At 45.7% G+C, this 27463-nt stretch overlaps 1 protein-coding gene across 1 annotated transcript in view; it reads left to right on the forward strand.

Annotated features, from left to right (window-relative positions):
• Window positions 1–27463, forward strand: part of CNTNAP2 (contactin associated protein 2) — a 2325432-nt gene that overhangs the window by 2224153 nt on the left and 73816 nt on the right. The window lies entirely within an intron of this gene.

The raw sequence follows: 27463 nt of genomic DNA on the forward strand, positions 1-27463 counted from the left end.
GATTGAATCTTTTTTGATATTTAAGTCTTTCCATTATTTTTCTAGCCTGATGAGATTGCCTTCATAAAGCACCACTCATGGAATATTTCATTTTCATGAATGTGCTTAGGTTTTATAAGTCCTGCTTTGCCTACCACCAAACCAAATTCAGTACAGACTTTTACATATGAAAACCTAAAATTATGCCAAGACTATTCCTTCAACAACATACCGTTTCTAAAAGCAATGTGTAGGCCAAAATATATATTCGTATTTATTATTTGCACTTTTGTTGAACAAACAGCTACTGAGATCCCAATGCTTTCTTCATATATAGTACCTGTTATTCTCTCTGGAGCATCCTTCTTAGTGCATGAAGAAAATCCATCATTGGGGGAGGAAGAAAAAGCAGGGAGAAAAAATAGATGACAAGAATGTGGCAGGAACCCAGTCCTGAGAACTAAGGTCTTAGGAATAAGGGAGTGGATAAAGATCCACACAGAACAATGTCCTGCCATTGGCCTGCAGGAAGACTGCATCTGCTGCAGGGGGAGCAGGAGTCAGGTCAGTCCCTACTGCCCAAGGTCATGGCCAGGTTCAGACTCTCAGATGGAATTAAACACTTGGGTGGTGTTTAAAGATGATGTAATGATTTCAGAGATAGAGAAACAAACAGGTACAGGTACCCACACAGCTGCGAACTCACACTTACCTTGGGCACAGTTAGAGTCCCTTGAACAGCCAGGAAATCAAACCAGTCCATCCTAAAGGAAATCAACCCTGAAAATTCACTGGAAGGACTGATGCTGACGCTGAAGCTCCAATACCTTGGCCACCTGATGCGAAGAACTGACTCATTAGAAAAGACCTTGATGCTGAGAAAGATTGAGGGCAGGAGGAGAAGTGGGTGACAGAGGATGAGATGGTTGGATGGCATCACCAGCTAGATGGACATGAATCTGAGCAAGCACTGGGAGACAGGGGAGGACAGAGAAGCCTGGAGCACTGCAGTCCATGGGGTTGCAAAGAGTCAGACATGACTTAGCAACTGAATAACCACGACAATAGAAATCATTATCTGGTTTCCATTATCCAACACAAATTAGAAGAATGATCTGGGTGGAATATCAGAGGCAGGTACACTGACTACTAACTGGGTTTTCCCCGATGGTTCAGTGGTCAAGAATCTGCCGGCAATGCAGGAGTCGCAGGAGTCGCAGGTTTGATCTCTGGGTCAGGACGATTCCCCCAGAGAAGGACATGGAAACCTACTCCAGTATTCTTGCCTGGAGAATCCCATGGACAGAGGAGCCTGGCGGGCTACAGTCCTTGGGGTCACAAAGAGTCGGACACGACTAAAGCAACTTAGCACACATACACACTGACTACAGTAAGAGGAGACAGCTAGATGCTTATCAGTAAGAGAGTAAACAGTACAATAGGAAAGGTCAGAAATCCTTGGAGTCTCACTTTGCAAAGCAGCAAAAAGCCTAAAGAGCTCCAGAGGCACCAGTATATACATTCAGTTCAGTTCAGTTCAGTCACTCAGTCGTGTCCAACTCTTTGCAACCCCATGAATCGCAGCACGCCAGGCCTCCCTGTCCATCACCAACTCCCAGAGATCACTCAGACTCATGTCCATTGAGTCAGTGATGCCATCCAGCCATCTCATCCTCTGTCGTCCCCTTCTCCTCCTGTCCCCAATCCCTCCCAGCATCAGAGTCTTTTCCAATGAGTCAACTCTTTGCATGAGGTGGCCAAAGTACTGGAGTTTCAGCTTTAGCATCATTCCTTCCAAAGAAATCCCAGGGCTGATCTCCTTCAGAATGGACTGGTTGGATCTCCTTGCAGTCCAAGGGACTCTCAAGACTCTTCTCCAACACCACACTTCAAAAGCATCAATTCTTCGGCGCTCAGCCTTCTTCACAGTCCAACTCTCACATCCATACATGACCACAGGAAAAACCATAGCCTTGACTAGACAGACCTTTGTTGGCAAAGTAATGTCTCTGCTTTTGAATATGCTATCTAGGTTGGACATAACTTTCCTTCCAAGGAGTAAGCGTCTTTTAATTTCACGGCTACAGTCACCATCTGCAGTGATTTTGGAGCCCCAAGAAAATAAAGTCTGACACTGTTTCCACTGTTTCCCCAACTATTTCCCATGAAGTGATGGGACCGGATCGGGTAGCTCCTCAGTATATTACATGACTAAGGGTCAATAAGAGAGAGTTGTTATTCACTTAAATGCAGCAGATAAGTTAGGAAACATGCGAAGTTGCCTTTCCCACACCTGAAAAAAATTTGGTGCTTGATAGTTTCATTTCCTTTATAAGGGAGAAACCTTTTATTTGGAATGGTTCTTCCTCATTTCGCAGCCTTGTGTTTTTTTTGAATCCATGAAGGATTACTAAAGGACTTCATAGATCCCAAATGAAGTTGCAGAATGATAGATGCCTTCTCCCCGCACAAAAACAGAGGGGCAGCAGTTTAAATTCATGGAACCACTCTTCTGATGATGGGTACATGTAAGTGAAACAATCAACGTTGCCAAGATAAACTGCAGTTTGCTTGGTGTCAAAGAGAAGGGGACGACAGAGGATGAGATGGTTGGATAGCATCACCAACTCAATGAACATGAGTTTGAGCAAACTCCAGGAGATAGTGAAGGACAGAGGATCCTGACATGCTGCAGTCCATGGGGCCGCAAAGTGCTGGACACAACAGCGAATGAACAAAAGGCAATGCTAGAGCCCGCCTGGGTTTTATACCAACCCTCATTTTTTCTCTATCTCTCTCTTTTTTTTTTTAATTTAATTTTATTTTTTAACTTTACAATATTGTATTGGTTTTGCCATATATCAGAATGAATCTGCCACAGGTATACATGTGTTCCCCATAAAGCACAAGTTTGCATGCACAGTAAGGGAAGTCTTGGGTGCCCTGATCAGATCAGATCAGATCAGTCACTCAGTCGTGTCCGACTCTTTGCGACCCCATGAATCACAGCATGCCAGGCCTCCCTGTCCATCACCAACACCCAGAGTTCACTCAGACTCACATCCATCAAGTCAGTGATGCCATCCAGCCATCTCATCCTCTGTCGTCCCCTTCTCCTCCTGCCCCCAATCCCTCCCAGCATCAGAGTCTTTTCCAATGAGTCAACTCTTCGCATGAGGTGGCCAAAGTACTGGAGTTGCAGCTTTAGCATCATTCACTCCAAAGAAATCCCAGGACTGATCTCCTTCAGAATGGACTGGTTGGATCTCCTTGCAGTCCAAGGGACTCTCAAGAGTCTTCTCCAACACCACAGTTCAAAGGCATCAATTCTTTGGCACTCAGCCATCTTCACAGTCCAACTCTCACATCCATACATGACCACAGGAAAAACCATAGCCTTGACTAGACGAACCTTTGTTGACAAAGTAATGTCTCTGCTTTTGAATATGCTATCTAGCTTGGTCATAACTTTCCTTCCAAGGAGTAAGCGTCTTTTAATTTCATGGCTGCAGTGACCATGTGTAGAAAAATTAAGTCTGACACTGTTTCCACTGTTTCCCCATCTATTTCCCATGAAGTAATGGGACCAGATGCCATGATCTTCATTTTCTGAATGTTGAGCTTTAAGCCAACTTTTTCACTCTCCCCTTTCACTTTCATCAAGAGGCTTTTTAGTTCCTCTTCACTTTCTGCCATAAGGGTGGTATCATCTGCATATCTGAGGTTATTGATATTTCTCCCAGCAATCTTGATTCCAGTTTGTGTTTCTTCCAGTCCAGTGTTTCTCATGATGTACTCTGCATAGAAGTTAAATAAGCAGGGTGACAATATACAGCCTTGACGTACTCCTTTTCCTATTTGGAACCAGTCTGTTGTTCCATGTCCAGTTCTAACTGTTGCTTCCTGACCTGCATACAAATTTCTCCTGAATTCGTGTCTAAATTCATCCTCATTCATCCTCTCCAGTGTCTGCCAGACCCTTGGGCTTTTGGGATTCTTTTCTCAGGACAGCTTTGAACTGGTCACTCCTCTGAGTACCTAGACCCAGGAGAGTGTCCTGCAGACCAATCACCTTGAAGGAAGACACCTGAGCTAGTTGTTCATCCTGAATTCTTCAAACTGCCAGGAAGGTCTTGTCCCCGGTGAGATGACATCACCTGCTAAGCTTCCCCTTCCCCCTCCTCATTCTCATTTCATTAGCAATGTTCGTGTTCACACCCTTCAATGTGAATATGAGGGGTGTTAATGAATACAACCCATCTGCATAGCTCCTGTGATGTTTTTTCATAATAAGTCCAGTGAAAGAGAGTAAACAGGCATCTGGGAAAGCAAAGAGCAAGCATGGGATGTGACTCAGGCTGTTGAGTGAATCTGAAAGGGCCACGGACCTTCTAAACTGGTTTGCATGTCCATCCCTAGGTCTCTGGACACTTGTGAGCCTGCGTAGTCCCACAGCCCAAAAGCCTTCCCATTAGGCTCTTTTTAAACCAAGCAGCTGGTGTGGTGCATGAATTGCAGGAACACGGTTAACCTTGGCAAATGGGCTTCATGGTCCGAATGGCTAATTACAGATTTCCTTCCATTAGGAGTTACAGCCTCATCAAGATTCTACAGCCCGCTCCTGAGTTTGAATCTCCATACAACAAGGGGGATTTATTACGAGAGAGGAGAGGGAAAGGAGAGCATCCTTCTCTTTCTCGGGAGCAGGACAGTCAGGAAAGAACACATTGAAAGAATAAAACCCCTGTCAACTCAGTTTACCAACTCTGGCCTGCGTTTTCCGAGTTTTCGGTAATCAAAACATTAGGAAAGAAACTGTAACCTGTTTTCCTGAAGGATTTATTTTAATAACTTCCTAATAACATGCTGGTTTTGATTGCATTATAGGCTATTCCTGAAGAATTTATTATCTAAGATACCATTTGTCACTGGAGGCTCTCTGTCGATGGGTGGAAAGACTGATAAATTGGCTATTAACATAGATAAGAAGAAAACATATCGATTGAGTTGATTTTGCATTTAGTAATCCTCTAGACAGAAACAATGCATGCAAGATACACTCTGTAGTGAAGACCTGCTCTTCCCTGTATATCCTGTTAAGACTCTTGCATGTTTTATTCTGGCAAAAGTAGATCATGACGGTGATGAAAAGATCATTGTGGTGATCATATGCCTTTACCATAAAAGTGAATTAGAGGGAAATTTTTGTAACTCTCAGTGCAGAAATAATTATGATACAAAAACCCTATGTCTTTTCGATATCTCCGAAGTTCATTTCATTTGTCATCTTAAAAGCCCTGTCAGTGGCATTCGTTCTGCCCTGTAGAACTGTGCTAGTGATTGCATGTATAAACGAACTCACTCTCACTTAGAGAGGGCGACCCACAGTGCCTTCACCCTCCAGCTGGGGGAGAGACCCCAGCCTTCTGATCAGAGGTGTTGATGACCGTGCCCTCCCAGGGGCTGCTGTGCAATTTCCCTGAGTCATGTCAGCCAGTGCAGAGAGTTTCAGGGATCACACTGAGGTCTTGAAGAGTGGATAAAGCTTATTCTCATTCTCACCAGAAATTTTGTCCGTTTTCTTCTTTTCCTCAACACTGGCATGTGGGAAGCAGCAAGTAGTGATGGTTCCACGATGGAGATCTGAGACCTAATAAATAATTATTAAGGCGCCTGCTACACAGCACGTCTGTGCTAGACCCTGAAATGACAACAAAGATAAATCAGACAAGGGGACTGTCATTAAAACCCTTACAGTCTAGACGAAGATGTGTGCAAAAATTAATTTAATACCTGGTAGAATGTAAGAAGTATTTGATTTAACAACTTCTTGGAGTTTATCTGAGATATACTTGCTGATGTAGGCTGTTTGCCAATGACTGTGAGGCCAGTGAACAGGCAGGTTACCTGATATACAAGCTTTCAGAGCAGAAAGGTTTCTTCTAATAATGGGAGGAGCTGCCAGACAAGGTACCGCTCAAACCAAGGCACTGCCGTGGGAAACCAGGGGCCATGCAGCTGGCAGGTGTGGCTACAGGCGATGCGTGTAACATGGAGCAACTGAGGGGCTGAGATCACGAAGGCTGCAAGCTCAGGGTGAGGAGCTTTGGACTTCTGTTGGGCAAGCCATGAGAGTTGTTGCAAATTTTTCTTTTTAAGAAGAAAGAAGATTATTCTTTCTTATAATAAGAAATGTTCTTATTATAAGTCTTCAAGATTTATAATAAAGGTACAACAATCCAGATGGTGTGGTACTGACAAGATTAGAAACAAAATAACAGGATAGTTAAGCATACAGAATAGATTCCGGCAATAGACCCACATATGCATGAAAACTGAGTTTTTTAACTGAAGCATAGTTGGTTTACAATATTTCGTGTGTACAGCAAAGTGTATGAGTTATATGAGTGTGTGTGTGTATATATACACACATATACTCATATATACATGTCTGTGTATGCATCCATTCTTTTTCTGATTCTTTTCCATATAGGTTATTACAAGATATTGAGTATCGTTCCCTGTGCTGTACAGTAGGTCCTTGTTACTTATCTATTTTATATACAGTCATGTGTATCTGTTGATCCTAAATTCCAAATTTATCCCTCCCCACCTTTTTCCCTATGGTAATTATGTTTCTTTTCTAGTCTGTTAGTCTATTTCTGTTTTGTAAGTAAGTTCCTTTGTATCCTGTTTTTAGATTCCGCCTGTAAGTGATGTCATGATACTCGTCTTTCTCTGACTTACGTTCACTTAGCACGTGAACAGTCCATCCACGGCCCAGCCAGTTTGCTGCAAATGGCTTTCTTTCGTGCTATTAATGGCTGAGTAATATTTCGTTGTATATATGTAGCACATCTTCTGTATCCATTCGTCTACTGATGGACACTTGGGTTGCTTCCATGTCTTGGCTATTGCAAATTGCCCTGTAATGAACATTGGGATGCACATATCTTTCTGAATTAGAGTTCTGCAGTTTTTTTCAAGTGATGAAATGCCACCAGGAGGGCAGGAATTCCAAAGTATTTAAGGTCTCTAATTCAGAATCCAGAAAAATAAACCTACCAAAACAGCAAGGAAGGGGTTCGGCTCTGATCCAACTCTCCATGGTTACACCTCCAGTGAGATTGGAAGCTGGGCTCCGGGTGGCAGAGGAGGATGGACAGAGTAGTTTTCCTAAAGTCAAATGAGGAGGTTTTTGAACAGAGCACATTATCATGGTCAGATTATCCAACAAGATCATTAACAAGTCATGGTGATTATCAGGCAAAACTATCTCAATATTTTCTTGACATGCTGAGAATAAATTTCCCTAGTTTTTTTTTTTTTTTTTTTCTATTTTATTTACATATGTATATATGTATTTATTTTGGCTGTGCTGGGTCTTCATAGCTGTGTGTGGGCTTTCTGTCGTTGCAGCAAGCGGGGCTACTCTCTCGTTGGGATACACCCACTTCTCACTGTGGTGGCTTCCCTTGTTGCAGAGCACAGGCTCTTGGGCGTGAGGGCTCAATAGTTGGGGCACACAGGCTTAGTTGCTCCGTGGCAAGTAGAATCTTCCTGGACCAGGGATAGAACCCGTGTCTCCGGCATTGGCAGATGGATTCTTAAGCACTGGACCACCGGGGAAGTTCAAATTTCCCTAGTTTTTAAATGCAGTATCTCATTCTGGAAAAATTACTCTGGGGAAAAAGGGGCATGAGGAAAAAGAGAAAAGAAAAATTATGCGATCATTTCTAAACCACAATGAAATTCTAGCTGAAGATTTCAAGCACTGTAAATCCTTGAAATCTAGAAGGAGATGGACCATCAAAGACAGAAACCTTAAGCCTGTTACCAGTTCTTGTACATTTCTACTCCCTTTTGCCACACACTTGTACCTTTGCAGGGGAACTTAAAAAAATAAATAAATAATAAGTGCAACAAAAAATATTCCTGTTAGAGAATGGCAGCCATAATTTACCAAACTTTTGTATAAAATAGAAACATGCTTTTAGATGTATACCTTTATATGCTTAGATGTAACGTCTCTAGGATAACTGTTTTTTAAATAAATTTTAACTCTAAAACCAGATGCCAAAGAAATGGACCTCTCTCAAAATTGTACTTGAGCAGATCCCTTGTAGTTTTTTCTGAACTTGAGGAGCTGATGTTTTGCTCTGATACAATGCAAACACACACTGTACTAGAGTGTTGCCAACATTCCTGTGAGGCCTCTGCAATCTGTTACTCACTAGTTTATTCAGCCTTCTCTCTCCTTTCCTACCCCTGAGCCCTCCATCCAAGCTGTTCTCCTAGCTGTTGCCTAAACAAGTTTTTGTTTTTTGTTTTTGTTATTGTTGTTTTTTCCTTTTTCCTCACCTCCAACTTTTGTTCAGAGAACACACACACACATACACACACCCATCTTTCTATTTTCCCAAAAAAGTCTAGTCACCCTTCAAAGCCCAGGATGAAACTTGCCTCCCTCCTGAAAATGTGTGAAAGTCACTCAGTTGTGTCTGACTCTTGCAACCCCATGGACTATACAGTCCATGGAATTCTCCAGGCCAGAATACTGGAGTGGGTAGCCTTTCCATTCTCTGGGGGATCTTCCCAACCCAGGGATTGAACCCAGGTTTCCTGCACTGCAGGAGGATTCTTTACCAGCTGAGCCATGAGGGAAGTCCAAGAACACTGGAGTGGGTAGCCTATCCCTTCTCCAGTGGATCTTCCCAACCCAGGAATCGAACCAGGGTCTCCTGCATTGCAGGTGGATTCTTTACCAACTTATCTTCCCCCAAATATGCCAAACCATTTTAATCTCTCCCATCTCTGAGTCTTCTACATCAAATTGCCAGTGGCATTCATTTGACTAATGATAGTAATGACATTGTTATAACAATCACCACCAGGCTGTGCTAATCCAAACAGCCATGTAATGACAGATACTTTATCCCCATTTTACAAGTCAAAAACTGAGATTCAGAAGGTTAAATAACTAGTCTGAGGTCACATAACTACCAAATGATGGACACAGGCATGGTTCATACCTGGCACCCACTGACTTGAGGATTCAAGGTCTTTCTTTCTGTGCCACTTGGCTCCCCAATCATGGATTTCCTTGCGTTGTTGCTTAACAAATCGATTTTGTGCATGATTCCAGGAGGCGGTTTTTCTTTTGCAAGTGGCTGCCTTGTCACCACACTGTAGCTACTTTCCACCTGGCTGAACCCACACGAAGTGCCCAGTTAACACTGGGGGAATGAACTTGCATTCCTGTTTCTTGGGTTCTTATCTCGAGCTGCTCTGCCTTATCCATAGATTGATCATCCCCATTCCACCTAACGCTTTATGAGGGATTGCCTCTTCCTTGATTGTGTGTGAATTGTTTTCTATCCACTTTACTAAATCAAGATAGTCACCATCTGTGTATGTTATATAAACATGAAGTCTTAAAAAACACTAACTATTACAGGCCAGAAATTAGAGGAGAGTAAAATCAATCATTGGTATTGTAAAGAGGAAGAAGTTTGGAATAGCCATTCCCCTCTCTGTTGTCCGTGGGGTCAGTCTTTCCAGCCTCTTGTTTTTAAAGGCTGGGGGAAGACCTAGATGTCTCTGAAGTCCCATTAATCTTCCAAATGAAGATCCAGCATCATATTGTCAAATTTAGGCAACCACTTCCCTGGTGGCTCAGCCTGCCTGCAATTTGGGAGACCCAGGTTTGATCCCTGGCTCAGGAAGATTCTCTGGAGAAGGAAATGGCAACCCACTCCAGTACTGGAAAATTTCATGAGTGGAGGAGCCTGGTAGGCTCTGCGACCTCCATGGGGTCGCAGAGAGTCGGACACGACTGAGCGATTTCACTTTCACTTTCCCATGAAGCAGCATATGAGCAATGCGTCCCAGTGTTCCCTGGGAGGCCGTTACTGCAGCACCACTTTCTCATGGCCTTAGGTACCCAGAGGTTTTAAAACTGCACCTCCTACCACATGCCTGTCTCTCCCTCCCCTCTGATTTGTTTCTGCATTCTTTTTCTCAGCTAGCACCCTATCTAATTCACTGAGTGGCCTGCGGTCCTTCTCCTCCCATGAGAATGTAAATTCCGTGAGAGCAGGGATTTTGGTCTTGCTGTTTTGTTCTGTGTCACATACCCAGCATCCAGACACTGGGACACAGAGGGGGTGCTTAAGAACACTTGTTGAATGAATGAAGTGAATTGTATGCAGACCATTTAAGGGTGCTGAGAAGCTGTGTTAGAAAAAATTCAGTAGTCCTTTGTTTCAGTACCAGATGTGGGGGGTAGGGTCCCCACCAAAGCAATTCTCAGTGACTTCAGCTCAGTGTCCTCACATTTAACTCCATTCTCACACTGTCTACCTAGAGACAGGTGACATTTCACAGGTTACCAGCTCAGTCCACAAGACTCCTCCACCCGCTCCAAAGGCTAATTGCCAAGTCGAGGTTGTCACCTATGCTCTTGACCAGTTGACTAAAAATCAGAGGTTCTCATGACCGCTTCCTCAGGCTCAATTCACTTGCTAGAGCAACTCACAGTAGTCAGGAAAAGAGCTCACTTATATTTGTTATTATTGTTGTTCAGTTGTTAAGTTGTGTCCAATTCTTGGTCTTTTCCAATGAGTCAGTTCTTCGCATCCGGTGGCCAAAGTATTGGAGCTTCAGCATCCATCCTTCCAGTGAATATTCAGGGTTGATTTCCTTTAGGATTGACTGGTTTGATCTCCTTGCTGTCCAAGAGACTCTCAAGAGTCTTCTCCAGCACCACAATTTGAAAGCATCAATTTTTTGGTGCTCAGCCGTCTTTATGGTCCAACTTTCACATCCATGCATTACTACTGGAAAAACCATAGCTTTGACTATTTGGACGTTTGTTGGCAAAGTGATGACAAAATGTTATGTTTACCAGATTATCATTGAAAGATAATAATAAAGTATATAAAGTGTGTATATATATAAACCTCCAGATGTAGGAGATGGATGGTCTGAAGGAAAGGATGTGGCATTTCCACATCCTCTAAAGGCTCACCAACCTCTCAGCCCCTCACATGGTACCAAACCAGCTTCAAAATGTGGGCATGGTCCATCTAATTCCATCCCCAGCCCCCTCCCCTCTCTAGAATGGGAGGAGGGGTGAAAATTCCATACTTCTAATCATGACTTGGTCTTTCCGGTGACCAGTCCCCATCTAGGAGCCCAGCCAGAGTCACCCCGTTAGCACCAAAGACACAGCTGTCACCCAGAAAATTCCAGGGGACTGGGAACTATGCATCTGTAATTCAGGATCGAAGACCAAATGCTAGGACATAAAAGGCTCCCTGTGCGCTCATCACTTAGGAGATTACCTGGGTTTTAGGAGCTCTGTGTCAGAATTCAGCAGCACAGTCCAATACTGCCTAAGAAGTCATAATCCATTCTAATCAGGCAGAGAAGAAAGTTAGAAGTTTGTATCATTTACTCCTCGGTAATGTTGAAACCACTGAAAGTGTCTGCGTCAAAGGGACCCATTGCCTCATTTTTGCAGAATCAGCTTTTACTATACAGAGCAAACACCACTTGCCCAGCCACTGGTAAGCTTGGCCCAGAGTAGTCATTCTTGTGAAATAAATGGGCACTTTGTGTGATGTCCAGAGCCTCAGAAAGTAGCAGTACAGAACTTCCTTCCATACAGTTTTGAAGTTTTGTTGGTTTTGTTTTTTTTTTTTAACACCTTCACAGCAGCTTCAGTGTCTGTTTTAAAAAATTTCCTAAGAAAACTTGCCCTGATGGCTCAGATGGTAAAGAATCTGCCTGCAATGTGGGAGACCTGAGTTCGATCCCTGGGTCAGGAAGGTCCCCTGGAGAAGGGAATGGCTACCCACTCTGGTATTCTTGCCTGGAGAATCCCATGGACAGAGGAGCCTGGTGGGCTACAGTCCATGGGGTCGCAAAGAGTCAGAGACTACTGAGCAACTAACACTTTTAAGAAAACATTGCCCTATTAATGTTATAAGAGTAGGTGATAAAGACCTCTCATTGACCTTCAGAAGCAGAACAGGACAGATTTAACCTGAGGTTCCAGAATACAGCTAGCTTTTCACCTCATTTGTTTCTCTAACGTAAGGACTTAGGTCACAGCCAACAAAGACCATCTGGCGCTGTCTCTCCTTCCAGAGAATGTCTGGGATGGACTTTCCAGAGAAGCGGGTACATGAGAAACCCTCCCAAGTTCAAGCCACTCCCATTTCCAGCAGAAACTCATCAGTGTCTAATCTAGAATGCCGCCTAGGAGATGCCCACATGCTCCAACTGCTTATTTACCCTTTGTATCCACATCTCTACCCATAACCCCAGACCAAGAGATTTATTTTCATTTGTCTGTAGCCTTGACCCCAAGCCAACAGATTTTAAGATAGCAACATATACAATGTAACTCTTAAAATCAGCAATTTGGGGTAACTTTAGGATTAGTAAAGCCTTCAGGATTAGGTGGCTCAGATGGTAAAGAATCTGCCTGCAGTGCAGGAAACCTGGGTTCGATTCCTGGGTTGGAAAGATCCCCTGGAAAAGGGAATGGCTACCCACTCTAGTATTCTTGCCTGGAGAATTCCACGGACAGATGATCTTGGTGGGCCACAGTCTTTATGGGGTCTCAAAGAGTCAGACACAACTGAGTGACTAACACTTTCACTCCTCACTTCAGGATTAGTAAATCTGCTCTCACATGGCAAAAGCTGGTAGGCACCTTCCCCACAGCTAGCTCCTCTTTCTCCTCCCTCACAGAACCCCAATTCCTGGAAGGCCTTCACCCTCTTCCACACATTCCTCCCTCCTGGAATTCCACAGCCAGGAACTCCAGGAATGCTATGTCCATTCCTGGCCCTAGGATGTGCCAAATGGAAGGGGAAGGAGAGTTTTATGGGTGGATCCTCCCAAGAAGTCACACCCATCGGTAGACTTCTCTTCACCTGAGGATGCACTGAGTGTAGCTGGCCCCAGTGACCCACCTTTCACCTTTGGCCTTCCCAGTTCCTGATTGCATTGGTCCATCCTAAGCACTCTGGGCACTCACTGCACACTGCTGCCACTGGGAGAGCTTCTAGAACCCGACAGATGCCCACGTGTGCCCAGAGAGAGCTCATTTCAGTGGGACCTATGCATCCACGTTTCTAAAGTTCTCCAGGTGACTGTAACGTGTTAACCCCAGTAGTCTGACTCAGTCTCCAAGATGCTGTGGGAGAACCTGGAGCTCAGGATCATCCTTTGGAAACCTTTTCATCATCTGGTGTGAGGCTGAATGGACGGTCTAGCCTCTCAGCGAGAATCTCTCAGATGGGTTCTCATCTTTTAGTTACATATGGTCTTCATGATCTGTCCTCTTGGCAGGGGAAAAAAAAAAAACATATTTCTTCATATATAATTCCCTTTACACCCTTCAGGGCTCTCTTCATAACATCTGCCCTGACATCCTGCTCCCCTGCTCCCATGACTCTTGACCAAACCAGCAGACAGTCCTAATCTAAGTCTCTTCTTGGAAGGACTGAGATGGGAAACAACTTTCCAGGGAAAGAAAGAAACTGGGCACAAAGGGATGAGGAACCCCTTGGAGCACTGGCAGAGGCAGGTCGCCTGCACAGGCAGGGCGGCGCCCTTGGGTCCTGCCACCTGCCCACCCTCGGCCAAGCCAGGTGTGCGGTGTGCTCACACCAGCTTGCTGATCGTCACAGCGCCCGGCGCAGCGGGGTGAGGACTGTGTCCCTCCTCGACGTTGTTGTAGCCCAGCCATCGGTGGATTACAGGAGCGAGTGGAGCAGCAACACTTGGAAGAATGAGACCTCTGAGAAGGGCGCTGCTGTAGCCCGGGGGTGCTGCTGAGAGGGTAGCAGGCAGGAAGGCCAGGCAGGGTCTCCAAATGGACGAAACAGGCTGCAAGTGTCAGACATTTTTTCTCTCTCTTAAGTGGTAGGAGGAAACAAACTAGTGATATATATTTTTTGCCCTTCTCTATACAAATTTAAAAAGAGGTTTCTCTTAAAATACTGTGTTGCCATAATGACACCTGGTTCCACCTGAACTTAACTATTCTCAAACCTTGAGCTAACCAATGCATTTTTCTTATGGAAATGTTTGTCTTAAGCTATGTTAATGTGCTATGCATTTACCCCAGACTCTGTCTTCAAGTCGGTTCACCTAAAGGCTCAGAAGTGACTTGACAAACCAGTATGTTATACTCATACATCGTTCTCTTAATCTATGTTGATGAAGCTATGTATTTGTATGGGAATCTGCCTTTCTTCAAGATTCATGTCAGTCGTTTTATGGCCCTGGATGACTCACCTGGTGCCAAGATTATCTCAAAATGCATCTTGTGGGTGAGGGGCCTGGTGCCATTCTCTGAGTTTTGAGACATTTCCTTCTTTAATTAGCAGACCGCTAGTAGCTATATAACATCCTACTAAAGACTAGCAGAGGGTATTCTTTCTGCCCTCTTCTGATGTCTATGTCAGAAGCTTTCTCTGTCTCCTTTATACTTTAATTAAAACTTTATTACACAAAAGCTCTGAGTGATCAAGCCTCGTCTCTCCAGATTGAATTCTTCTCCTCTGGAGGCCAAGAATCCTGGTGTCTTTTCATGGTTAAGCAACAACCTTTCACTCCCCTGGGTGCGCCCATGGGCAGCGCGGGCTGGCCTGTAGGTGATGGGCCTGGCGGACGCCCTGTGTCACGCTCCGCTCTCTATCTTGTTGTAAGTGGAGATCCAACATGATCTACTACTTGCTTACTGAATTCCAGGGAGAATCACGTCAACATTTCTAAATTCAGCTTAAATGCTTGAAGACCTCTCCCTGAGTCCTGCCTCCAACTAGCCTGCTCCAGTTCAAGCATCCTCACCAGACTTTTTCCTATTATCACCATGTAATGAGAGAATGATACTATCAAATGATGTTTCACACACCTTGTTTAGGGCTATAAATCGCCTGATTATTCCACTGTCCATTGGCCAGTCAAATCACACCCCATGGAGGTAGTGAGGAACAATGTTCAAATTCCAGAAGCCCAAGTCACAGGCTTTGTCACTTTCCCAAATCCTGGAGTGTGTCTCCTGGAACTCGTATTGCAATAGATGCTCATTGCATTTTCTTCTGTTTTGCACATTGCACCTAACTTGGGTAGCTATTTATTACTTCTCAGCGTCCATGGGTGTCCACTGAATGGAAACTCGAGAGTTACAGCAGAACTAGAGCATCTGATCACTGGGTCACAAGGCCACTGCTTGACCACCTCCCAGCTTCCCATTCTCATGGAAACCTGCTCATTTCAACTCTGGGTCCACCTACATGGATATTCCAGATTTTAAGGATAAAGTACTTCTCAAGATGTTTTGATGCTCATCTGTTTGAGGAATCTTGTTTCTATTTGATAGGAGGAGTTTGGGGTCTTAGAAACTAGTGAAGGAATGGCATATCCCCTTAACTCCAACTTCCACTATCATCTTATTCGAGATACTACAAAAAACTTTCAGAAAAAAAAAGCATTGTGGAAATGAACAAAGATCACTCCAGCGAGAACAAGCAAAGGCTATTTATTTAGAGACTGCTTTAGAAAGTGAGTACGAGATCACTTTTGGCAGAGTTTCAAAGGTAGGCTAAAGAGTGGGAAAACTTCATGGAGTAAAAAGGGGGAGGCTTCAGGTGTGCCTGGGTCAGAGACTGTGGTCTAAGGAGGCTGGGATCAGGCTAGCAAGAAGCCAGACATCTTGGTGGTTCATCAAGGAACATTCTTGACTTTCTCTGGTTGGTCCTCAGTTGGAAAAGGAGATAAAAAAATTAGGGAAGCTGGCAGTTATGAAGTTGGCTGATTGCTACAGAAGTGGTGGTTTGACTTCTCAACTGGCTGCTGGCCGTGGGTCCATGCTTTATTGTCATATATGACAGCATGTATTGTCAGTTGTAAATGCAGTCTCTCTGAGCTCCATCGGCCTGGGGGTCGTGGAATCACAGGGAGCATTTTCTCAGGACCTGGGTGGTGGAAACAGCAGAGGTCACTGGTGATCTGTCACATCCACCTTCCAAACAGGGCTGAGCTAGAGAGGTTCCCCCAGGCACCGCAGGGCACCTGGCCCAGGGACTGAGTATTAGAAAGACCCAAACTGTCCAAGGGGATCAGACTTGGCCCGCTTCCCCACCCCTGTGTCCTCCTGCTACTGGAAGGGGAGGGAGCATCCATCCTGAGGCTGTATCTCCACCATCCGCAGATGGTCTTGAACCTGAGCACAGCAGAGGACACCCACCAGGCTCCCTGGGACTCAGGATTCTAATGGTGTTGCTGGAAACTGCTGAAAGATTTCCAGGGTCACTGTTAAGTTCTTTGCTAGTCATTTAAAAAAATCAGCTCTATTTTTATTTATTTATTTATTTTTAATGGAAGGATAATTGCTCTCCAATATTGTGTTGGTTTCTGCCATGCATCAACATGAATCAGCCATAGGTATACATATGTCCCCTCCCTTTTGCACTTCCTTGCCACCTCCTTCCCCACGCCACCCCACCCCTCTAGTTTGTTGCAGAGCCCCAGCTTGAGTTCCCTGAGTCATACAGCAGATTCCCACTGGTTTTCTATTTTATATATGGCAGTGTTTATGTTTCCATGCTACTCTCTCCATTTGTCCCCCGCCTCCTTCTGCCTAAGCTCCATTTTTATATAGCCTAGATTGGAAGAGAGGAAGAGAGGTTTGAGAGGCATCAGGGGCTTGAGAAAATGCCCAGAAGGGGGTCAGGACTGTCAGGAAGTCCCGAGTGGCTGAAGCACGTTCGTCCTTTATTCGTGTGACTAATGGATACTGAGACCCTCCTATAGCCCAGGCTCTGTGGCGAGCACTGGACAGTCTCTACCGTGGGGATGAAGACGATGACCCGGAAGCTTATGGGGAGTGAACACGCTGGCAGTGGTGCTGTACGATTAGCAACAGGGGGAGCGGTGGGGGGTGCCTGGAGAGGATTTGCAGGGAAAGGTCGTGAGGCAGGGCTCCTGGTGATTAGAGGGTGACCAGTCACCGCCCCCCAGGCGTCACCCCCTGGACTACGGGAGTCGGAACTGCCAGCAGTCCCAGTGAGGGCGGTGCTCACACCTCCTCTCCCATGGCTGAGCCCTAAATGCACTGTCTCCTCTTACAGGAACAGTCTTCATCCAATTTTGTGCCTGACTAACTCTGACTCATCTTCCAAGTGACTAGACATCATTTCATCCAGAAAGCCTTCCCTGATGCCTTAAAGCTGGGGGAGGCCCCTCCCCAGAGCTCCTTCCCAGCGCAAGCCCCCCTCCCCCTGCCTGGTAGCACCCTGTTAACTGCAGTCACCCCCACACTCTGTTCACACCATGAGGGGCCCTCGGCCAGTATGGACAAAAAAGTGGACATGTGGAATGGCCTGCTTGCTTACCTGAAACCCCTGTAGATACAAATTCCCCAACAACCAACACTGCCTGGCACGTGACTGCGTTCAGTAACCATGGGGAGGGCAGGAGGGAGGAAACGGAACCGACCGCCCACCTTCTATGCATCCTTTGACCCAGCTGGCCCCTGGTGGTTCAGATGGTAAAGAATCTGCCTGCAATGTGGGAGACCCAGGTTCAATCCCTGGGTCGGACAAATCCCCTGGAGAAGGGAGTGGCAACCCACTCCAGTATTCTTGCCTGGAGAATTCTGTGGACAGAGGGTCCTGGTGAGCGGCAATCCATGGGGTTGCAAAGAGTCGACACGACTGAGTGACTCACCCTTTCAGGTGCTTTGCCCTCTCTGCACCCTCCACGTCCATTCTGGCCCAGGAAAGGTCTGATAGTGGGTCTTGTGCATGCGTGCTAAACTGACCTTTAATGCAAAAGACTTTGAAGTAACGCGCCATGATTTGTTTCTTCAAACTCAGTAGTCGAAGTCCTGCAAGCACATGTTTGAGTGTGAATAGTCACGAACTCCTCGTGGGGAGGATGGGCTGTGTGGTGACTCTGGCTTCATGGTTCTGTGACACAGAGTGTAAAGGAGCTGAGATTTGCCATTAGGCATTTTTAGCCTTTTATTTACGATTGTGAAATGAAGGGTGGTGTCCCTTTCTGACATTCATCTGAGTAGAGGAAACTGCGGAGGTGGGAAGCCGTCTCTCCCAGGCAAGGAGGGTGCTGCAAAAATTCATGGGCTGGTCCTGAGGCACGCTCCCCGCCCCCGCCAGTGTAAAAGGGAGGGGCTGCAGGGCTGGACCACGGCAGGGCCTGGCACACACTGTCTTCAGTGGCTGGAGACCCGGGCTGGGGACACCTCAGTGGGGCCCTTCCTTCCTCCCAGACCCCTCCCTTCCCTGCCAAGCCCGAGCACGAGTTTAGCTCTCTTCCGCTCCCATCTTCTCTTTCTGCAAGGATGGAGTCCTGGATGCAAGGACCCCAGGACATTCTGACTGTGCCTTCGCCCCACGCCCCACCCCGCGCCACTCCACCTGTCCAGAGTTTCCTGTACCTGAGCCCCTTATAGAAAAGGAAGGCTCTGCTCAAGTGAAAAACACCCAGCTTCAAGCTACAACGTGGGGCAGCATGTAGGATTGGAAAGAGGAAAGATGAGGGAAGTTGCTCTAGTAATTGTGTCGAATCCAGGATCTTTATATTTTTACATATATGTATAAAAGGATTGCATTTTACCTGGTAAGATCATGACAGACTGAGCAGGGGGAGAAAAAAAAGTCCCATAAACATTTAGTTCAACTGAGTAAAAATCATAGTTACTATCATTGTTTTTAAATTGCACAGCTACGGCACAGCATTAAACACATCTATATTTCAACCACGTAAGTTTTATTTGCTTGACACAAAATTCCAGTTGTATGTTCCACCTTCATATTGTGTTCTTCGGATCATATGACATGATATGATGCTTTGTTCACAATTAGCAAGAGTGTGGATTGTGAGCAGGGAATGCAGAGGAGAGAAAAGGATTATTTGTTCAGCCAGTGCAGAGTCCACTGGCTGTTCTGGAAAAATCCATAAGGCTCAGTGTATTTTATAAACATCTTGATCTAGAGCAAGGAGAGTCTGAATTTCTGTAGTGTTCATGCTTTATGGTAACACGTTGTAAATTGGACTTAGCTAGTAGCAAAATACAGTGACGTGTTCTGATTACTAAAACAGACTAATTCTCCCTGCTAAATAAGAAAAATGTCACAAATTACTATAATCAGACATTGAAATAGGCTCCAGGGAAAGAGAGGGAAGCAACGTTACTCATGTCACTTAAAATTAAACCAAGCCACCAATTTATCTGCCTCTCTGGCTGTTTGTCCTTTTCTGAAGGATGCTACAGGAATCAATATTAGAAACAGGTGGGGGAGGAGAGACATAAAGCAGTTTGTCGGCATAATTGTTTCACTATAAATCTGCAGAAAAAGAAAAGGGGTTCAAATCAAGTACAACATTGAATCCCAGACCCTCCTAAGAGTACCTTTGTAAAATGGTGTGCTTGTCATTACAGAGTTTGACAGACTCGTGAAGCAAAATTGTAATGGAATCGTAGATGTCGTTGAGGAAGCTGTGTGTATTTATAGGAATCAGATAAACCTGAGTGGAAATTCCTGCTCTGCTACTCATCGGCGTTTTGTTCCTGGGGGTCCTCATCTAGAAAATGAGGAATAATGACAGACCGCCCGCCTCATTGGGCGGCTGAGAAGATTAAACAGAATGAAGCACGTGATGCTTTTAGCTCGCAGAACAGCATCTAGTAACACTGAGTAAGCTCCGTGGGGCTCCGGCCGCCTTGTTCACGCTGGACCCCAGGGCTGATCCCAGCGCGGGGCTCATGACAGATGCCCCTCCTCCCCCAGACACAGGGTAAATGGATTAGGTAGCGAATGGTAGCTGACCTGATATTACTGTTTTACACCATTCAGTGTTGAAATGGCTGTGCCGTATTCCATTACGTGGATGTAACTTCTTTAACGTTCTGTCTCCCTGCTTCTCTGGGTATTCTGTGTTTTGTATAACTGCCTCTGTGGTGAGCATCTCTCGCCATGCAGCTTTGTCTGGAGGAGCAGGGCTTCCTAGCATGACAGGATAACACCTGAATCTGAAAAACACATCCTGAGCAACTTAAAAGCTATGATACCATTCTGTAGAATCAAGGAAAGTCACGGTGCTGGAGCTGGAGGGGACCTTGGGTCCCAGGTCCTCACAGGAGCCACACGAGGCTGAGTAGAAGTGGCCACTGACACCAGGTCTCGGACGGGAACCCAGGTCCTGGCTCCTGGGCCAGAGCACCTTTGCTCTAAACCAGTATTTGTGTATGCACACTTGCGTGCATACACGCAGATGCTACTGAACGTGCACCCAGGCAGCCTGACCCTTACCCCAGATCACAAAAGGTTAGAGTTCAGGCCACCCAACCTCTTGTGTTTTCAGGTGAGGTTAAATGACTCAGAGAGCTTTGTGGAACATTGTGGTGTCTTTTCCTGCTGTGGAAATTTGAACAGAAGGGTATGAGGTGAGTTGTCGCTGGAAAAGGCTACCAGTTTCACTGCCAAGAAACCACACACACACACACACACACACACACACACACAATCACTTACCTGAGCAAATTCAATCCGAATTCCTGAAATCCAGTTCAACAATGTCACTGAGGTCACCAGATGAAGGGAAAGTGGCTCCTACCGATTGGATTATAAAATACGGGCCCCCACAGAAAAGCCTCCTCAAAGCCGGCAGAGATGCCTGAAGTCTCCTGGGCGCCATGCGGAGACGCAGGGTCCTCTGTCCAGGAGAGAGAGCTGGGAGGGATGGGGTGGTGGACGGCCAGAGCCGCCCTGGGTCACTGTGCAGGCAGGGGCATCCCTGCCTCGCTCTCAGTGGAGAAGCCAGGTAGGGGGAGAATCACAAAGGAGGGAGGGACCTTCAAGATCAAACCATCTAAACCCCTCGTTCTGCAAGAGAGGAACTTGGCCCTGAGGAGGGATCTGAGCTGTTCAATCCCATAACTGGCTGGTGTCTGAGGCTGCCCTGACTTCTGCTCAAACATCCCCCATCACATCTGTCTTCTCCATCCTCAAAAATTAATGTTCAGTTGTTTTCAGCATTACAAGCATTTGCCCAAGTGTGTGTCATATTCAGGACTTCCCAAGTGGCGCTAGTGGTAAAGAAACCACCTGCCAAGGCAGGAGACATAAGAGATGAGGGTTTGAGCCCTGGGTCCCCTGGAGCAGGGCATAGCAACCCACTCCAGTATTCTTGCCTGGAGAATCCCACTGACAGAGGAGCCTGGAGATCTATGGTCCATAGTCACAGAGAGTCAGACACAACTGAAGCGACGTAGCACGCAACGCGTGTCACATTCATAATAATGAGCCTAACAACCCACAGCAGTCGTCCTATGACATTCGGCAGATGTTGTATGTCCCCACTGCAATGAATGACAATAATGTGACCATGAGCTTCTTTAGCAGAGATTCCTGTGTTGTACCTGACCTGGGATTCAGGCATGTCTGGGGAAAGGAAGTTATCCCAGGATGTCTGAGGACAGAACTCCTTCAAGGGAAGAGAGGGCAGGACAAGAAGCCCATTCTGGAGCTGAGGGCAGTGCAGGTTTAGGTGTGGTGTGGGGACCGTCCATCAAGCGACCTAACACGTAGTCAGTCCCTGGAAAACAACTACAAGCAAAGAGGGAGATTTGCTGCATTAACTCGGCAGGCAGAGGAGCGGCTGGCAGACACCAGAAGTGTCAGGGAGAGGGGGCATCTTTGGCATAGCGGGCCTGCTCTGGGGGCCCCACAGTTGTGCTACTTCTGGAGAAAAGCTCTAGCCTCCTGCAGGGACCCCTGCAGAGACCCCAGACTGCAGCAGCAGCTCAGCTCTGATGGCAGAGAGCACCCAGACTTGGACCGTGTAAGCCAGACTCAGACAATATAACCAGCAGCGAGCACCAGGGCCGTCTGCCTTTGTGCCCAAGGAGGGCAAAGTTAGCAGGGCCTTTGCATCAGACAGGAGGACCACCACACAGGGCACTGCCTGGGGACCCCAGCCGTGGTTGGGGGGACACTTTGAGAGAATGCAAAGATGGAGGCTCCTGCAAAGACACAGCCAGGACAATGCTGCTTTACTGATGTCAAGATACCCTCCCCCAAGGCCAGTGTTGGCGGATCTACCAATGTCCCTTCATCCATCCATCCATCTGTCTTTGAGGCGGAATCATCCAAAGAGAGGGGAGATGAGACACCGGGAGACAGGGCTCCCGGCCTTTGCTTCTGCACTTGGCCGAATTCCCTCTGGGCTGCCCTGGGGCTGGAGGCAACAGAACTGTGACAAAGCTGATTTGTATTCTGCTAGCCAAGGGAAAACATAATTAACACGGCAGCTCGACTCAGCAGGGCCCATGGGAACCGCCAAGAGGGAAAGGGCTCCCTTAGGTCAAGGTGACGGCAGCGAGAAGACAAGGCCAGCTTCCTAACCCCGCAGCAAGCCTCCTCTCCAATGGCCACAAATCAGTAAAGGGGAAAGGGAATGAACAGGGGCAGCCTCTTCCCTGGGAGTCACAGGAGAGAATCCAGAAGAGTGGAGATTCCCGCTGCTCAGTCTCACCCCCCAAGGGAGGGGACTCTCCACTAGGTCTTGCTGCTCCTGCAGCCCTGATCACATGCCGTCTGGCAGAGACAAGAAACCTCCCATAACCGGGGAGGAGTCAAATCTGTTGTTGTATTACACATACACTTCACTTACCGTCACATGTCAAGTGACAGAAGATAAACGGATATTCGCAAGCCCCAGAAACTCAATTGTGAAGGTTGGGATCAATCTTGAGCTGCTCCCCACCTACTATTGCTACTACTAAGTCGCTTCAGTCATGTCTGACTCTGTGCGACCCCATAGACGGCAGCCCACCAGGCTCCCCCATCCCTGGGATTCTCCAGGCAAGAACACTGGAGTGGGTTGCCATTTCCTTCTCCAATGCATGAAAGTGAAAAGTGAAAGTGAAGTCGTTCAGTCGTGTCTGACTCTTTGAGACCCCATGGACTGCAGCCTACCAGGCTCCTCCATCCATGGGATTCTCCAGGCAAGAGTACTGGAGTGGGGTGCCATTGCCTTCTCTGGCTCCCCACTTACCGGACTCCTAAAAAGTGCAAAAGAAAGATGCTTCCTAATGCATCCCACTGGCCCCTTTCTTCCCCTCTGGTGACTCATTTACATTTAGAGACTATTTGCAAAGCTTTATAGATTTGTATTTACTTAACATTACCTTAGCCTTTTTGATACATTTGACTGGAGTGTTCTCTAAAGTTTCAAATGATTTTAGCTTTTTTTTTTTTTTTTTATGACTTTCACAAATTAGTGCTCAGCTTCTCGTGACTTGGAACTCCTTTACCTCTCACCCAGGGGCCAAGACAAAGCCTGGAAGGAGGGTCCCCTCTCCCTCCCTGCCCATATGTACCCATGTATGGCCTTCTGCACTTGTATCTGTGTATTTAGGCATTGTCAAATTTTTGGTTTCAGTATCTGCCTTTCCTATGAGACCAGATTCATTTATTCATTCATTCTACAAAAGCTGAAGGAATATGGATATTGGATTTGAATCCAGTATCAAAACTGTGTCTGATTAGTTCTATCTAATTTCACAGACTTTATATAAATCCCAGACATAAACAGTTTATGAAAAATAATAGCTTAATTCCAGTCCTGACTGAATAAGATGGTGATATTAATGAAATGATTTGATACAGTTTAATCTAGTGTTCAGTCCAGTTAAGTCACTCATTCATGTCCGACTCTTTGCAAACCCATGGACTGCAGCACGCCAGGCCTCCCTGTCCATCACCCCTGGAGTTTACTCAAACTCATGTCCATTGAGTCGGTGATGCCATCCAACCATCTCATCCTCTGTCGTCCCCTTCTTCTCCTGCTTTCAATCTTTCCCAGCATCAGGGTCTTTTCAAGTGAGGCAGCTCTTCGCATCAGGTGGCCAAAATAATGGAGTTTCAGCTTCAACATCAGTCCTTCCAAAGAACACTCAGTACTGATCACCTGTAAAATGGACTGGTTGGGTCTCTTTGCAGTCTAGGAGACTCTCAAGAGTCTTCTCCAACACCACAGTTCAAAAACTCTAATCTTACCAAGAGAAATAAGGAGGTTTTATCCAGACAAAGGGAAAATAACTATGGCCATTCATATATGACCAAAAGCAAATCCCTTATGATTATACAGTGGAGGTGAGGAATAGATTCAAGGGATTAGATCTGGTAGACAGAGTGCCTGAAGAACTATGAACAGAGTTTTGTAACTTTGTACAAGAGGCGGTGACCATCCAAAGAAAAAGAAATGTAAGAAGGAAAAGTGTTTGTCTGAGGAGGCTACAGAAATAGCTGAGGAAAGAGCAAAAGGCAAGGGAGAAAGGGAAAGATACACCCAGCTGAATGCGGAGTTCCAGAGAATAGCAAGGAGAGATAAGAAGGCCTTTTTAAATGAACAATGAAAAGAAAGAGAGGAAAACAATAGAATGGGAAAGATTAGAGATCTCTTCAAGAAAATTAGAGATACCAAGGGAACCTTTCATGCAAGGACGGGCATGATAAAAGACAGAAACGGACCTAACAAGCAAAAGAAATTAAGAGGAGGTGGCAAGAATACACAGAAGAGCTATACAAAAAAGGTCTTAATGATCAAGAAAACAAAGATTGCGTGATCACTCACCTAGAGTCAGACATTCTGGAGTATGAAGTCAAGTGGACCTTAGGAAGCGTTACTATGAGCAAAGCTAGAAAAGGTGATGGAATTCCAGCTGGACTATTAAAATCCAAAAAGATAATGCTGTTAAAGTATTGCATTCAATATATCACCAAATTTGGAAAACTCAGCAGTGGCCACAGGACTGGAAAAGATCAGTTTTCATTCCAATCCCAAAGAAGGGCAATGACAAATAATATTCAAACTACCATATAATTGTGCTCATTTCACATGCTAGTAAGGTTATGCTCAAAATCCTTCAAGCTAGGCTTCAACAGTAATGTTAACTGAGAACTTCCAAATGTACAAGTTGGATTTAGAAAAGGCAGAGGAACCAGAGATCGAATTGCCAATACCCAATGGATCATAGAAAAAGCAAGTGAATTTCAGAACACTGTCTACTTCTATTTCATTAACTGTGCTAAAGCCTTTGACTATGTAGATCACAATAAACTGTGAAAATTCTTAAAGAGAGGGGAATACCAGGTCACCTTACCTGCCTCCTGAGAAACCTGTATGCAGCTCAAGAAGCAACAGTTAAAACCAGACATGGAACAAGGACTGGTTCCAAATTGGGAAAGGAGTATGTCAAGGCTGTATACTGTCACCCTGCTAATTTAACTTATATGCAGAGTATATCATGTAAAATGCTGGGCTGGATGAATCACAAGCTGGAATCAAGATTGCTGGGAGAAATATCAGCAACCTCAGATATGCAGATACCACTCTAATGGCAGAAAGTGAAGAGGAACTAAACAGCCTTTTGATGAGGGTGAAAGAGGAGATTGAAAAAGCTAGCATAAAACTCAACATTCAAAAAACTATATCATGGTATCCAGTCCCATCACTTCATGGCAGATAAAAGGGGAGAAAATGGAAACAGTGTCAGATTTTATTTTCTTGAGCTCCAAAATCACTACAGACAGTGACTGCAGCCATGAAATTAAAAGACACTTGCTCCTTGGAAGGAAAGCTATGACAAATCTAGACAGCATTGTAAAAAGCAAAGACATCACTTTGTGCACAAAGGTCCGTCTAGTCAAAGCTGTGGTTTTTCCAGTAGTCATCTATGGATGTGAGAGTTGGACCATAATGAAGGCTGAGCGCTGAAGAACTGATGCTTTCGAATAGTAGTCTTAGAGAAGACTCTTGAGAGTCCCTTGGACAGCAAGATCAAACCCATCAATCCTAAAGGAAGTCAATCTTGAATATTCATTGGAAGAACTAATGCTGAAGTTGAAACTCCAATACTTCGGCCACCTGATGGGAAGAGCTGACTCATTGGAAAAGACCCTGATGCTGGGAAAGATTGAAGGCAACAGGAGAAGAGGGTGGTAGAGGATGACATGATTAGATGGCATCACCAACTCAGTGGATATGAATTTGAGCAAACTCTGGGAAATATGAAGGACAGGGGAACCTGGCGTGCTGCAGTCCATGGGGTCAAAGAGTCCGACAGGACTTAGTGACTGAACAACAACAGTAACATCCAGACAAAAGGAAATGAAAACCCCACACTGGTGATGCAGGAAGGCTGCCAATGTGCAGAGGTTGACATGCTTCTCAGAGGCACTTTATTAATAAGTAATAGTGCTGATGTCTTTTATCTTCAAGTTTCAGTTGTTTTAAGAAGAGATTTTTCCAGTGAGGAGTCTGTGAATACTAACTGGCTCCTGCTGTCTAACCCACCCTTCCTGTTTGGTTGATAAAAAAGAAAGAAGTCAAAAATAATACGTATATCTCAAATCAAGTGTCAAGTCATTTAAACAACTCCTGGACGCAAGCTTCTCATTTTCTCCCTGTCCAGAGCCATCTTTGAGGATCTAAGTGCCATAAAATATGAATTCATAATTCCTTAGGGAACATTATAAAGTTAACTGGTTTTAACCTTAAAATGTAATCATTTACAGGGAAATCATTCTTTCAGATGTTTTCAAACATAAAACCATTCAAGCTCATTGCCAGAATCCCAATAGTGTGGAAAGAAACCTACCAAGCTTATCTTTCTTCCTCTTTTTGGAAAAGATCCATTGCATTTGTTAACTGTGAAGCCAATGACTTCACTTCCCTGAGCAATGCAGGCGCTTTGGCCAGGAAGAATAAGAACCTCTCTCTCCCTGGGTGACTCTTGGGTCTACTCACTTAGGAAAGGGTATGAAGGGGCCTCACCGAGATGCATTCATGCATTCGCTCAGTCAGCGCATGTTGGAGGACTGGCCCAGGCACTGGATTGGGTGCCAGGGGAGCTCCTGACAAACAGTACCAGAGGACACCCTGGGTTTCCCTTCCTTCTTCCCTGGGGCTGCAGCCCCGACGCCCACTATACCTGGCCAGGTCCCCTGCTGGACACACAGACCCCCTCACCCTCCTCCGCTTTGCCCTCTGATTCCCTGGGAGGCATCACTACAGTCCCCAGGGAGAGCCCTCCCCAACCCGCCCCCGGCAGATCCTGGAAGCCCCCCTCCTCCCGACACTCTGCCCCTCTCCCCACCAGGAACATCAGGCTGTTTCCTCTCTGAGTCTGGAAGATCTCTCCTAAGAGACCATATGTTCCTCTAAGCTTGGTGGTTCCCAAACTCGCATGCCCAGTGCTGGACAGCTGCAAAGAATAACTGGGGAATTCCTTAAAAATGCAAATTCTCTGACCTTGCCCCAGCCCTGCTGGGAATAGAGACAATTATGATACAAAGCCAGGTTTGGGAGCCACTGCTTCCAGTTACCAGATTATTTTTGTTTGGTCTTTGCAGAATCAGCAGGCCTTTTGCTC

Source organism: Bos taurus, chromosome 4, assembly GCF_002263795.3.
Source record: "Bos taurus isolate L1 Dominette 01449 registration number 42190680 breed Hereford chromosome 4, ARS-UCD2.0, whole genome shotgun sequence".
Classification (NCBI taxonomy): domain Eukaryota; kingdom Metazoa; phylum Chordata; class Mammalia; order Artiodactyla; family Bovidae; genus Bos; species Bos taurus.